The following is a 12,314-nucleotide window of genomic DNA, read 5'->3' on the forward strand; positions in this document are numbered from 1 at the left end:
TAGTAAATTGAATATATCATCCCATCATCCCACTGTCTTCTAGCCTCCATGGTTTCTGCTGATAAATCTACACATAGTCTTATTGGGTTTCCCTTGTATGTGATGGATTGTTTTTCTCTTGCTGCTTTCAAGATCCTCTCTTTCTCTTTGACCTCTGACATTCTAACTAGTAAGTGTCTTGGAGAACGCCTATTTGGGTCTAATCTCTTTGGGGTGTGCTGCACTTCTTGGATCTGTAATTTTAGGTCTTTCATAAGAGTTGGGAAGTTTTCAGTGATAATTTCTTCCATTAGTTTTTCTCCTCCTTTTCCCTTCTCTTCTCCTTCTGGGACACCCACAACACGTATATTTGTGCGCTTCATATTGTCCTTGAGTTCCCTGATACCCTGTTCAAATTTTTCCATTCTTTTCCCGATACTTTCTGTCTCTTTTTGGAATTCAGATGTTCCATCCTCCAATTCACTAATTCTAGCTTCTGTCTCTTTAAATCTATCATTGTAGGTATCCATTGTTTTTTCCATCTTTTCTACTTTATCCTTCACTTCCATAAGTTCTGTGATTTGTTTTTTCAGTTTTTCTATTTCTTCTTTTTGTTCAGCCCATGTCTTCTTCATGTCCTCCCTCAATTTATCGATTTCGTTTTTGAAGAGGTTTTCCATTTCTGTTCGTATATTCAGCATTAGTTGTCTCAGCTCCTGTATCTCATTTGAACTATTGGTTTGTTCCTTTGACTGGGCCATATTTTCAATTTTTTGAGTGTGATCCACTATCTTCTGCTGGCATCTGGGCATTTAGTCAGATTTCCCTGGGTGCTGGACCCAACAGGTTGAAAGATTTTTCTGTGAAATCTCTGGGATCTGTTTTTCTTATCCTGCCCAGTAGGTGGTGCTCGTGGCACACGTTTGTCTGTGGGTCCCACCAGTAAAAGGTGCTGTGGGTCCTTTAACTTTGGAAACCTCTCACCGTCGGGGAGGTTCGCCAGCCGAAGCGGCTTGGAAGAGTACCAGCCGGCCCAGGGTCCGAACGCGGGGAGGGTCACCGGCCGCCGCAGCCCGGGAGAGCGCCCGTCCGAATTTCCTAGTCAGCCCGGGGCACCAAGCATGGCGGGAGGGCGCCAGCCGCCGCGGCCCACCCGGGAGAGTGCACCGTTCCTGGGGAGTCACGTGTTTGGAAGGGACCGCCCCCGTCACCGTTCTCCACGGCCTGGGGATTTCCGATCCAATTCTCTCAGTTGGTCTGGGGGGCTGCGCGTGGTGTGGGCGCCAGCCGCCGCGGCTTGAGGGGACTGCCTGTCCAATTCTCCCAGCCGGCCCGGGAAGGGGGAAGGGAGGAACTCCGGCGGCTTGCCGCCGCGCCCGGTGAAGCCCGCGCCGCTCGGCGATCTCACCGGAGCGGGTTCTCTCAGCCAGGCAGCCGTTCCAGGATGGGGTACACTGTCTTTTTTATCTCTGTCGTGGCTCTGGGAGCTGTTCTGTATCGTTTCTACTCCCCTAGTAGCTGTTCTGGAGGAGGAACTAAGATCCGCGCGTCTTACTAAGCTGCCATCTTCTCCGGAAGTCCCCCTCTCAGCCATTGACACTTTGTCTCATTTCACTCTTACCCCTTTTGGTCGAGAAGGCTTTCTCAATCCCTTGATGCTGAATCTCAGCTCGTTCTGGGATTTCTGTCCCATGCTGCCAGGAAGATCCACACCCCTGGTAATCATGTCCCACGTACACAGGGGGAGGTGGTCAGGCTGCTTGCTGTGTTGGCTGGAGAGAGAGGCCACATCTGAGCAACAAAAGACGTTCTCTTGGGGGTGACTCTCAGGCTCAATTTTAAGTAGGCTTGACCTATCCCCTGTGGAGATAAGTTTCATATGAACAAACCCCAAGACTGGGGGATCAGCCTATAGCTTTGGTTGTCCACACTGCTTGTGAGAATATCAAGAATTCAACTTGGGCAAGTTGAGTTTTCCCCCGTTCTCACCATTCCCCAAAGGGGACTTTGCAAATACTTTTCCACTCACTGATCAAATCACTCTGGGATTCATCAGGGCATCACCTGGACAAACCAACAAAATCTCATGTCCTATACAAAGTTCCATGTACTTAAGGTGTTCAATCAACTATCTACATAAGTTATATTAGGAGATGCACTGGTCAAAGTGTAGATTTGTACCAAATAAACATTTTTTGCTTTAGTCTCACACATTAATTGAAAATTTAAAATATTAAGTACCGGATTGAAGTTGACTTCCGGAGAAGATAGCGGCTTAGTAGGATGTGCAGGTCTTAGTTCCTCCTCCAGAACAGCTACTAGGGAAGTAGAAACGATACAGAACAGCTCCTGGAGCCACGACAGAGACCAAGAAGACAGTGTACCCCATTCTGGAACAGCTGACTGGCTGGGAGAACCCGCTACAGTGAGATCACTGAGGGGCGTGCGCTTCCCCGGGCCGGGGCGGCAGGAGTCCCTCCCTCCCTCCTTCCCAGGCCGGCTGGGAGAATTGGACAGGCGGTGCCCTCAAGCCGCGGTGGCTGGCGCCCCCCCCCAATGCGCAGCCCCCCCAGACCAGCTGGGAGAATTGGATCGGAGATCCCCAAGCCGCGGAGAATGGCGACTGGTGTCCCTTCCAAACACGTGCCTTCCCGGTCCGGCTGGGAACGGTGAATAGGCACTCCCCCAAGCCGCGGCGGCTGGTGCCCCCCTGCCACGCTTGGCGTCCCGGGCCGGCTGGGAAATTTGGACAGGCGCTCCCCCAAGCCGCGGAGGCCGGCGACCCTCCCCACGTGCGGATCCCCGGGCCGGCTGGGAGATTCGGATTGGCACTCCCCCAAGCCACTTCGGCTGGCGACCCCCACCTACAGCGAGAGTTTTCCAAAGTTAAAGGAGCCACAGCATCTTTTACTGGTGGGACCCGCAGACAGATGAACGCCACGAGCGCCACCTACTGGGCAGGATAAGAAAAACAGAGCCCAGAGATTTCACAGAAAATCTTTCAACCTGCTGGGTCTCACACCCAGGGAAATCTGATTAAATGCCCAGACGCCAGCAGAAAATAATGGATCACGCTCAGAAAATTGAAGATATGGCCCAGTCAAAGGAACAAACCAATAGTTCAAATGAGATACAGGAGCTGAGACAACTAATGCTGAATATACAAACAGAAATGGAAAACCTCTTCAAAAACCAAATCGATAAATTGAGGGAGGACATGAAGAAGACATGGGCTGAACAAAAAGAAGAAATAGAAAACTGAAAAAATAAATCACAGAACTTATGGGAGTGAAGGACAAAGTAGAAAAGCTGGAAAAAACAATGGATACCTACAGTGGTAGATTTAAAGAGACAGAAGCTAGAATTAGTGAATTGGAAGATGGAACATCTGAATTCCAAAAAGAGAAAGTATCAGGAAAAGAATGGAAAAATTTGAACAGGGTATCAGGGAACTCAAGGACAATATGAAGCGCACAAATATACATGTTGTGGGTGTCCCAGAAGGAGAAGAGAAGGGAAAAGGAGGAGAAAAACTAATGGAAGAAATTATCACTGAAAATTTTCCAACTCTTATGAAAGACCTAAAATTACAGATCCAAGAAGTGCAGCACACCCCAAAGAGAATAGACCCAAATAGGCGTTCTCCAAGACACTTACTAGTTAGAATGTCAGAGGTCAAAGAGAAAGAGAGGATCTTGAAAGCAGCAAGAGAAAAACAATCCATCACATACAAGGGAAACCCAATAAGACTATGTGTAGATTTCTCAGCAGAAACCATGGAAGCTAGAAGACAGTGCGATGATATATTTAAATTACTAAAAGTGAAAAACTGCCAACCAAGACTCCTATATCCAGCAAAATTGTCCTTCAAAAATGAGGGAGAAATTAAAACATTCTCAGACAAAAAGTCATTGAGAGAATTTGTGACCAAGAGACCAGCTCTGCAAGAAATACTAAAGGGAGCACTAGAGTCAGATACGAAAAGACAGAAGAGAGAGGTATGGAGAAGAGTGTAGAAAGAAGGAAAGTCAGATATGATATATATAATACAAAAGGCAAAATGGTAGAGGAAAATATTATCCAAACAGTAATAACACTAGATGTTAATGGACTGAATCCCCCAATCAAAAGACATAGATTGGCAGAGTGGATTAAAAAACAGGATCCTTCTATATGCTGTCTACAGGAAACACATCTTAGACCCAAAGATAAACATAGGTTGAAAGTGAAAGGTTGGGAAAAGATATTTCATGCAAATAACAACCAGAAAAGAGCAGGAGTGGCTATACTAATATCCATCAAATTAGACTTCAAATGTAAAACAGTTAAAAGAGACAAAGAAGGACACTATATACTAATAAAAGGAACAATTCAATAAGAAGACATAACAATCATAAATATTTACGCACCGAACCAGAATGCCCCAAAATACGTAAGGAATACACTTCAAACACTGAAAAGGGAAATAGACACATATACCATAATAATTGGAGACTTCAGTTCCCCACTCTCATCAATGGACAGAACATCTAGACAGAGGATCAATAAAGAAATAGAGAATCTGAATATTACTATAAATGAGCTAGACTTAACAGACATTTATAGGACATTACATCCCACAACAGCAGGATACACCTTTTTCTCAAGTGCTCATGGATCATTCTCAAAGATAGACCATATGCTGGGTCACAAAGCAAGTCTTAACAAATTTAAAAAGATTGAAATCATACACAACACTTTCTCGGATCATAAAGGAATGAAGTTGGAAATCAATAATAGGCAGAGTGCCAGAAAATTCACAAATATGTGGAGGCTCAACAACACACTCTTAAACAACGAGTGGGTCAAGGAAGAAATTGCAAGAGAAATTAGTAAATATCTCGAGGCGAATGAAAACGAAAACACAACATATCAAAACCTATGGGACACAGCAAAGGCAGTGCTAAGAGGGAAATTTATTGCCCTAAATGCCTATATCAGAAAATAAGAAAAGGCAAAAATGCAGGAATTAACTGTCCACTTGGAAGAACTGGAGAAAGAACAGCAAACTAATCCCAAAGCAAGCAAAAGGAAAGAAATAACAAAGATCAGAGCAGAAATAAATGAAATTGAAAACATGAAAACAATAGAGAAAATCAATAAGACCAGAAGTTGGTTCTATGAGAAAATCAATAAGATTGATAGGCCCTTAGCAAGATTGACAAAAAGAAGAAGAGAGAGGATGCAAATAAATAAGATCAGAAGTGGAAGAGGAGACATAACCACTGACCTCACAGAAATAAAGGAGGTAATAACAGGATACTATGAACAACTTTACGCTAATAAATACAATTTAGATGAAATGGATGGGTTCCTGGAAAGACATGAACTTTGACTCAACTTTGACTCAAGAAGAAATAGATGACCTCAACAAACCAATCACAAGTAAAGAAATTGAATCAGTCATTTAAAAGCTTCCTAAAAAGAAAAGTCCAGGACCAGACAGCTTCACATGTGAATTCTATCAAACATTCCAGAAAGAATTAGTACCAACTCTGCTCAAACTCTCCAAAAAAATCGAAGTGGAGGGAAAGCTACCTAATTCATTCTATGAAGCCAACATCACCCTCATACCAAAACCAGGAAAAGGTATTACAAAAAAGAAAACTACAGACCAATCTCTCTAATGAATATAGATACAAAAATCCTCAACAAAATTCTAGCACATCGAATCCAACAACACATTAAAATAATTATACATCATGATCAAGTAGGATTCATCCCAGTTATGCAAGGATGGTTCAACATAAGAAATCAATTAATGTAATACACCATATCAACAAATCAAAGCAGAAAAATCACATGATCATCTCAATTGATGCAGAGAAGGCATTTGACAAGATTCAACATCCTTTCCTGTTGAAAACACTTCAAAAGATAGGAACACAAGGGAATTTCCTTAAAATGATAGAGGGAATATATGAAAAACCCACAGCTAATATCATCCTCAATGGGGAAAAATGGAAAACTTTCCCCCTAAGATCAGGAAGAAGACAAGGATGTGCATTATCACCACTATTATTCAACATCGTGTTGGAGGTTCTAGCCAGAGCAATTAGACAAGAAAAAGAAATACAAGGCATCAAAATTGGAAAGGAAGAAGTAAAACTATCACTGTTTGCAGACAATATGATACTATACGTCGAAAACCCAGAAAAATCCACAACAAAACTACTAGAGCTAATAAATGAGTACAGCAAAGTAGCAGGTTACAAGATCAACATTCAAAAATCTGTAGCATTTCTATACACTAGTAATGAACAAGCTGAGGGGGAAATCAAGAAACGAATTCCATTTACAATTGCAACTAAAAGAATAAAAGACCTAGGAATAAATTTAACTAAAGAGACAAAAAACCTATACAAAGAAAACTACAAAAAACTGTTAAAAGAAATCACAGACGACCTAAATAGATGGAAGGGCATACCGTGTTCATGGATTGGAAGACTAAATATAGTTAAGATGTCAATCCTACCTAAATTGATTTACAGATTCAATGCAATACCAATCAAAATCCCAACAACTTATTTTTCAGAAATAGAAAAACCAATAAGCAAATTTATCTGGAAGGGCAGTGTGCCCCGAATTGCTAAAGTATCTTGAGGAAAAAAAACGAAGCTGGAGGTCTCACTCTGCCAGACTTTAAGGCATATTATGAAGCCACAGTGGTCAAAACAGCATAGTATTGGCATAAAGATAGATATATTGACCAATGGAATCGAATAGAGTGCTCAGATATAGACCCTTTCATCTATGAACATTTGATCTTTGATAAGGCAGTCAAGCCAACTCACCTGGGACAGAACAGTCTCTTCAATAAATGGTGCCTAGAGAACTGGATATCCATATGCAAAAGAATGAAAGAGGACCTGTATCTCACACCCTATACAAAAGTTAACTCAAAATGGATCAAAGATCTAAACATTAGGTCTAAGACCATAAAACAGTTAGAGGAAAATGTTGGGAGGTATCTTATGAAACTTACAATGGGAGGCGGTTTTATGGACCTTAAACCTAAAGCAAGAGCACTGAAGAAAGAAATAAATAAATGGGAGCTCCTCAAAATTAAACACTTTTGTGCATCAAAGAACTTCATCAAGAAAGTAGAAAGACAGCCTACACAATGGGAGACAATATTTGGAAACAACATATCAGATAAAGGTCTAGTATCCAGAATTTATAAAGAGATTGTCCAACTCAACAACAAAAAGACAGCCAACCCAATTACAAAATGGGAAAAAGACTTGAACAGACACCTCTCAGAAGAGGAAATACAAATGGCCAAAGGGCACATGAAGAGATGCTCAATGTCCCTGGCCATTAGAGAAATGCAAATCAAAACCACAATGAGATATCATCTCACACCCACCAGAATGGCCATTATCAACAAAACAGAAAATGACAAGTGCTGGAGAGGATGCGGAGAAAGAGGCACACTTATCCACTGTTGGTGGGAATGTCAAATGGTGCAACCACTGTGGAAGGTAGTTTGGCGGTTCCTCAAAAAGCTGAATATAGAATTGCCATACGACCCAGCAATACCATTGCTGGGTATCTACTCAAAGGACTTAAGGGCAAAGACACAAACGGACATTTGCACACCAATGTTTATAGCAGCATTATTTACAATTGCAAAGAGATGGAAACAGCCAAAATGTCCATCTACAGACGAGTGGCTAAACAAACTGTGGTATATACATACGATGGAATATTATGCAGCTTTAAGACAGAATAAACTTATGAAGCATGTAATAACATGGATGGACCTAGAGAACATTATGCTGAGTGAGTCTAGCCAAAAACTAAAGGACAAATACTGTATGGTCCCACTGATCTGAACCGACATTCGAGAATAAACTTGGAATATGTCATTGGTAACAGAAACCAGCAGGAGTTAGAAACAGGGTAAGATAGTGGTAATTGGAGCTGAAGGAATACAGACTGTGTGACAGGACTAGATACAAAAACTCAAAAATGGACAGCACAATAATACCTAATTGTAAAGTAATCATGTTAAAACACTGAATGAAGCTGCATCTGAGCTATAGGTTTTTTTTTTGTTTGTCTGTTTGTTTGTTTGTTTGTGTCTTTTTTCTTTTTCCTTTTCTTTTTTTTACTATTATTATTTTTATTTTTTCTCTATATTAACATTCTATATCTTTTTCTGTTGTTTTGCTAGTTCTTTTCCTAAATCGATGCAAATGTACTAAGAAATGATGATCATGCATCTATGTGATGATGTTAAGAATTACTGATTGCATATGTAGAATGGAATGATTTCTAAATGTTGTGTTAATTTCTTTTTTTTCTTTAATTAATAAAAAAACAAAAAAACAAAAAAAAGAATGATTGAAGTCAAATAAATAAATAAATAAATAAAATATTAAGTACCATCTATTTTCAGCACACTGCAGTAATGACATTCCTTTGTTCTTCCTCATGCAAAAACATTTTTTAAATTTGTACATTTAGTCACTATCATTATACACTCTAGGCATTCCTAGATTACACCATCTCAGTCTTTCTCATCTATCTTTCTTTGTGATTTCATTTACACCCCAGCCCTCCTCCCTCTATCATTCTCATATGCATCTTCATTCAGTGTTTTAACATAATTGTATTACAGTTAGGTAATATTGTGCTGTCCATTTCTGAGTTTTTATATTCAGTCCTGTTGCACAATCTGTATCCCATCAGCTCCAATTACCCAATATCTCACCCTATTTCTATCTCCTGATGGTCTCTGTTACCAAGGAAATATTCCAAGTTTATTCACTAATGTCAGTTCATATCAGTGAGACCATACAGTATTTGTCCTTTTGTTTCTGGCTAATCACACTCAGCATAATGTCCTTAAGGTCCATTTATGTTGTTATTACTTCATAACTTTATTCTGTCTTACAGCTGCATAATATTCCATCTTATGTAAATGTCACAGTTTGTTTAGCCAACTGTCTGTTGATGGACATTTTGGCTGTTTCCATCTCTTGGTAATTGTTAATAATGCTGCTATGAACATTGGTGTGTAAATGTCCATTTGTGTCCTTGGCCTTTTGTCTTTTGAGTAGAGACAGCATATAGATGGGTCCTGTTTTTTAATCCATTCTGCCAGATTATGTCTCTTGATTGGAGAGTTTAGTCCATTAACATTTAGTGTTATTACTGCATGGGTAATACTTTCTACTACTATTTTGCCTTCCGGATTTTATATGTCATATGTCATTTTCCTTCTTTATACCTTTACTCATAGTCTTTCTTTCTACACTCTTCTCCACACCTCTCTCTTCTGTCTTCGTATCTGTCTCTAGTGTTCCCTTTAGTATTTCTTGCAGAGCTGGTCTCTTGGTCACAAATTCTCTCAGTAATTTTTTTGTCTGAAAAATGTTTTAAATTCTCCCTCATTTTTGAAGGACAATTTTGCTGGGTATAGAATTCTTGGTTGGCAGTTTTTCTCTTTTAATAATTTAAATATATTATCCCACTGTCTTCTCGCCTCCATGGTTTCTGCTGAGAGATCTGTGCATAGTTTTATTGGGCTTCCCTTGTATGTGATGGATTGCTTTTCTCTTGCTGCTTTCAAGATCCTTTCTTTCTTTTTGACCGCTGACATTCTTATTATTAAATGTCTTGGAGTATGTCTATTTGGATCTATTCTCTTTGGGGTACGCTACACTTCTTGGATCTGTAGTTTTAAATCTTTCATAAGAGTTGGGAAATTTTCAGTGATAATTTCCTCCACTAGTTTTTCTCCTCCTTTTCCCTTCTCTTCTCCTTCTGGGACACCGACAACACGTATATTTGTGTGCTTCATATTGTCTTTCAATTCCCTGAGTCCCTGCTCATATTTTTCCATTTTTTTCCTATAGTTTCTGTTTCTTTTTGGATTTCAGATGTTCCGTCCTCCAGTTCAGAAATCCTATGTTCTGTCTCTCGAAATCTACCATTGTAGGTTTCCATTGTTTTTTTCTTCATCTCTTCTACTGTGTCTTTCATTCCCATAAGTTCTGTGATTTGTTTTTTCAAACTTTCTATTTCTTCTTTTTGTTCTTTCCTTGCCTTCTTTATATCCTCCCTCAATTCATTGATTTGGTTTTTGATGAGGTTTTCCATATTCGTTTGTATATTCTGAATTAATTGTTTCAGCTCCTGTATGTCATTTGAATTGTTGGTTTGTTCCTTTGACTGGGCCACATCTTCAATTTTCCTAGTGTGATTTGTTATTTTTTGCTGGTGTCTAGGCATTTAATTGCCTTAATTAGTTTATTCTGGAGTTTGCTTTCACTTCTTTTATCTAGGGTTTTCTTGCTGGATGAATTTGTTTTCTATCTGTTCTTTGACAGTCCGTTCAGCTTTATCTGGACCTTGAGCTTAAGTTTTGTTTAACAGAGGAGAATTTTTCAGTTCTTGTTTTCTTGTTTCTTGCCCTGCTTTTGTGGTGCCTTTCCCCCCCCACACACACTTAGGAGGGTCTACTTAGATATTATAGACCCCAGTCAGATTTTCCCAGACCAAACTGGCCTCCTATCAGGAGGAAAGAATCACCTGCGTCGGTTTTCCCTGAGGGTGAGACCCAGCAGGTTGAAAGACTTTCCTGTGAAGTCTCTGGACTCTGTTTTTCTTATCCTGCCCAGTATGAGGCGCTTGTGTGCCTGCAGGTCCCACCAGCATAAGATGATGCGGTACCTTTAACTTTGGCGGACTCTCCCTGCTGGGGCGTGGTGGAGACAGAGGAGAAGTTGTAGGCTGGTTTTAATGGCTTCAAATTTCCAAGCCCTGGTGTCTGAATTCCTTGATGGAGGGATTCCACCTGGGTGGGGCTTCACCCCTCCCCTGGGGAAGGCACAGGCTCCAGATAAGCCCCCAAAAGAGTTCACTTCTGCCCATGCCTGGGGTAGTTGCAGCCTGAAAAGTCCTGCCGCTGTACCCAGAGGCAGTCAAGCCTTTGTAGATACACAGCCACAAAAACCTTTGTTTTCTTCTTTTTTCCCCCCTTTTCCCATCAGCCCTGCCCCCTTGGTGCTGGGGCAAAAATAAGCGACCTCCACTTTGACCAGGTTCACCTAAGCTGGGGGCCTATTTTTAGTAGTCAGAATTTGTTAATTAGTTCCACAATTGGCGTTTGATTGTGCCCAGTCCCTGCTGCTGGTAAAGTCCTTTCCTTTCCCCTCTGGGAAGTGGCCTATGGGGGAGGGGCACTGGCCGCCGCAGCTTTGGAAACTCACGGTTCTGGGGGGCGCTCGTAGCCAGTCCAGCTGGTCCAAACTGGGGTACGCTGTGTGTCTGGTCACTGACGTGGCCCCAGGAGCTGTTCTGTACTGTTTCTGGTTATTTAGTAGTTGTTCTGGAGGACCCATCCCAGATATGTTTCCACTCTAACACACTCTGTTACATCTGCCCTCCAGTGTGGCAAGCATTGTCTTTGTCCAACGAATGCATAACTAGGAAGTAAGGCTAATGTTGAAATGTCCTAGACCACAAACACCAGCTGTGAGAGTTAAAGTGATGGGTTTCACTAAAACTCTGAAGGAAACCTTAATTTGTTTTCTTTTTTATTTGCCCAGTTTTATCCATCCTATAAACACCCCAAACCTTGTTAACTAACCAGATCATTTATTTGTATTTGCACAGGGGATTCTTGGATTGGGGAGCACAAATAGCTAAGATAAACAACTTGCCCAGTGAGCTTAGGAAATGGGTTGTTAGATGAGTAAAATGCTGGTCAATGGGAAAAGGAGGAACTTATTGTTAGCCTCTTATATAGAGACAACTGTATTTAACAGATTTGAGGTGGGAAAAAGACACAGTTACAAATCATAGAACAGAGTTATAGGCTGACCCTTCTCCTAGTGCTCACAGGTATGATGAGCATGTTCCAGGAAACATTGCTGCCACGCTTCCAGACTCAGAAAACCTCCACCCAATCCTAGTCTTCCTTAGTCCAGGGAAATTCCCTATCCATCCCTAGAGTAGTCACTGAGGGTTGGAAGCATTCTACAGTGCCTTCAGCTACGACTTTGGACTTGGACTATACTGGAAAACATATTTTTTATAAAAGTCCCAACTTTTAGTTCACCCTGCCTGTGACCAATCATCCATAAAAGGACCTTGTACCCAGCATACCAAAATAGCATGACAATGCCTAGATCTTTCCCCTTTTGGTAATCCTTGCCACTTCCTTCTTATTCAATCCCCACATTCAACTCATTAGTAACTCTTATTACTTCCACCTGAAAAATAAGCCCTAGATTCAGCATCTCTCAGTTTCCATCATCTAGACTGAGTCATCATTATCTCTC

The sequence above is a fragment of the Tamandua tetradactyla genome, chromosome X (assembly GCF_023851605.1).
Source record: "Tamandua tetradactyla isolate mTamTet1 chromosome X, mTamTet1.pri, whole genome shotgun sequence".
Taxonomy (NCBI): Eukaryota; Metazoa; Chordata; class Mammalia; order Pilosa; family Myrmecophagidae; genus Tamandua; species Tamandua tetradactyla.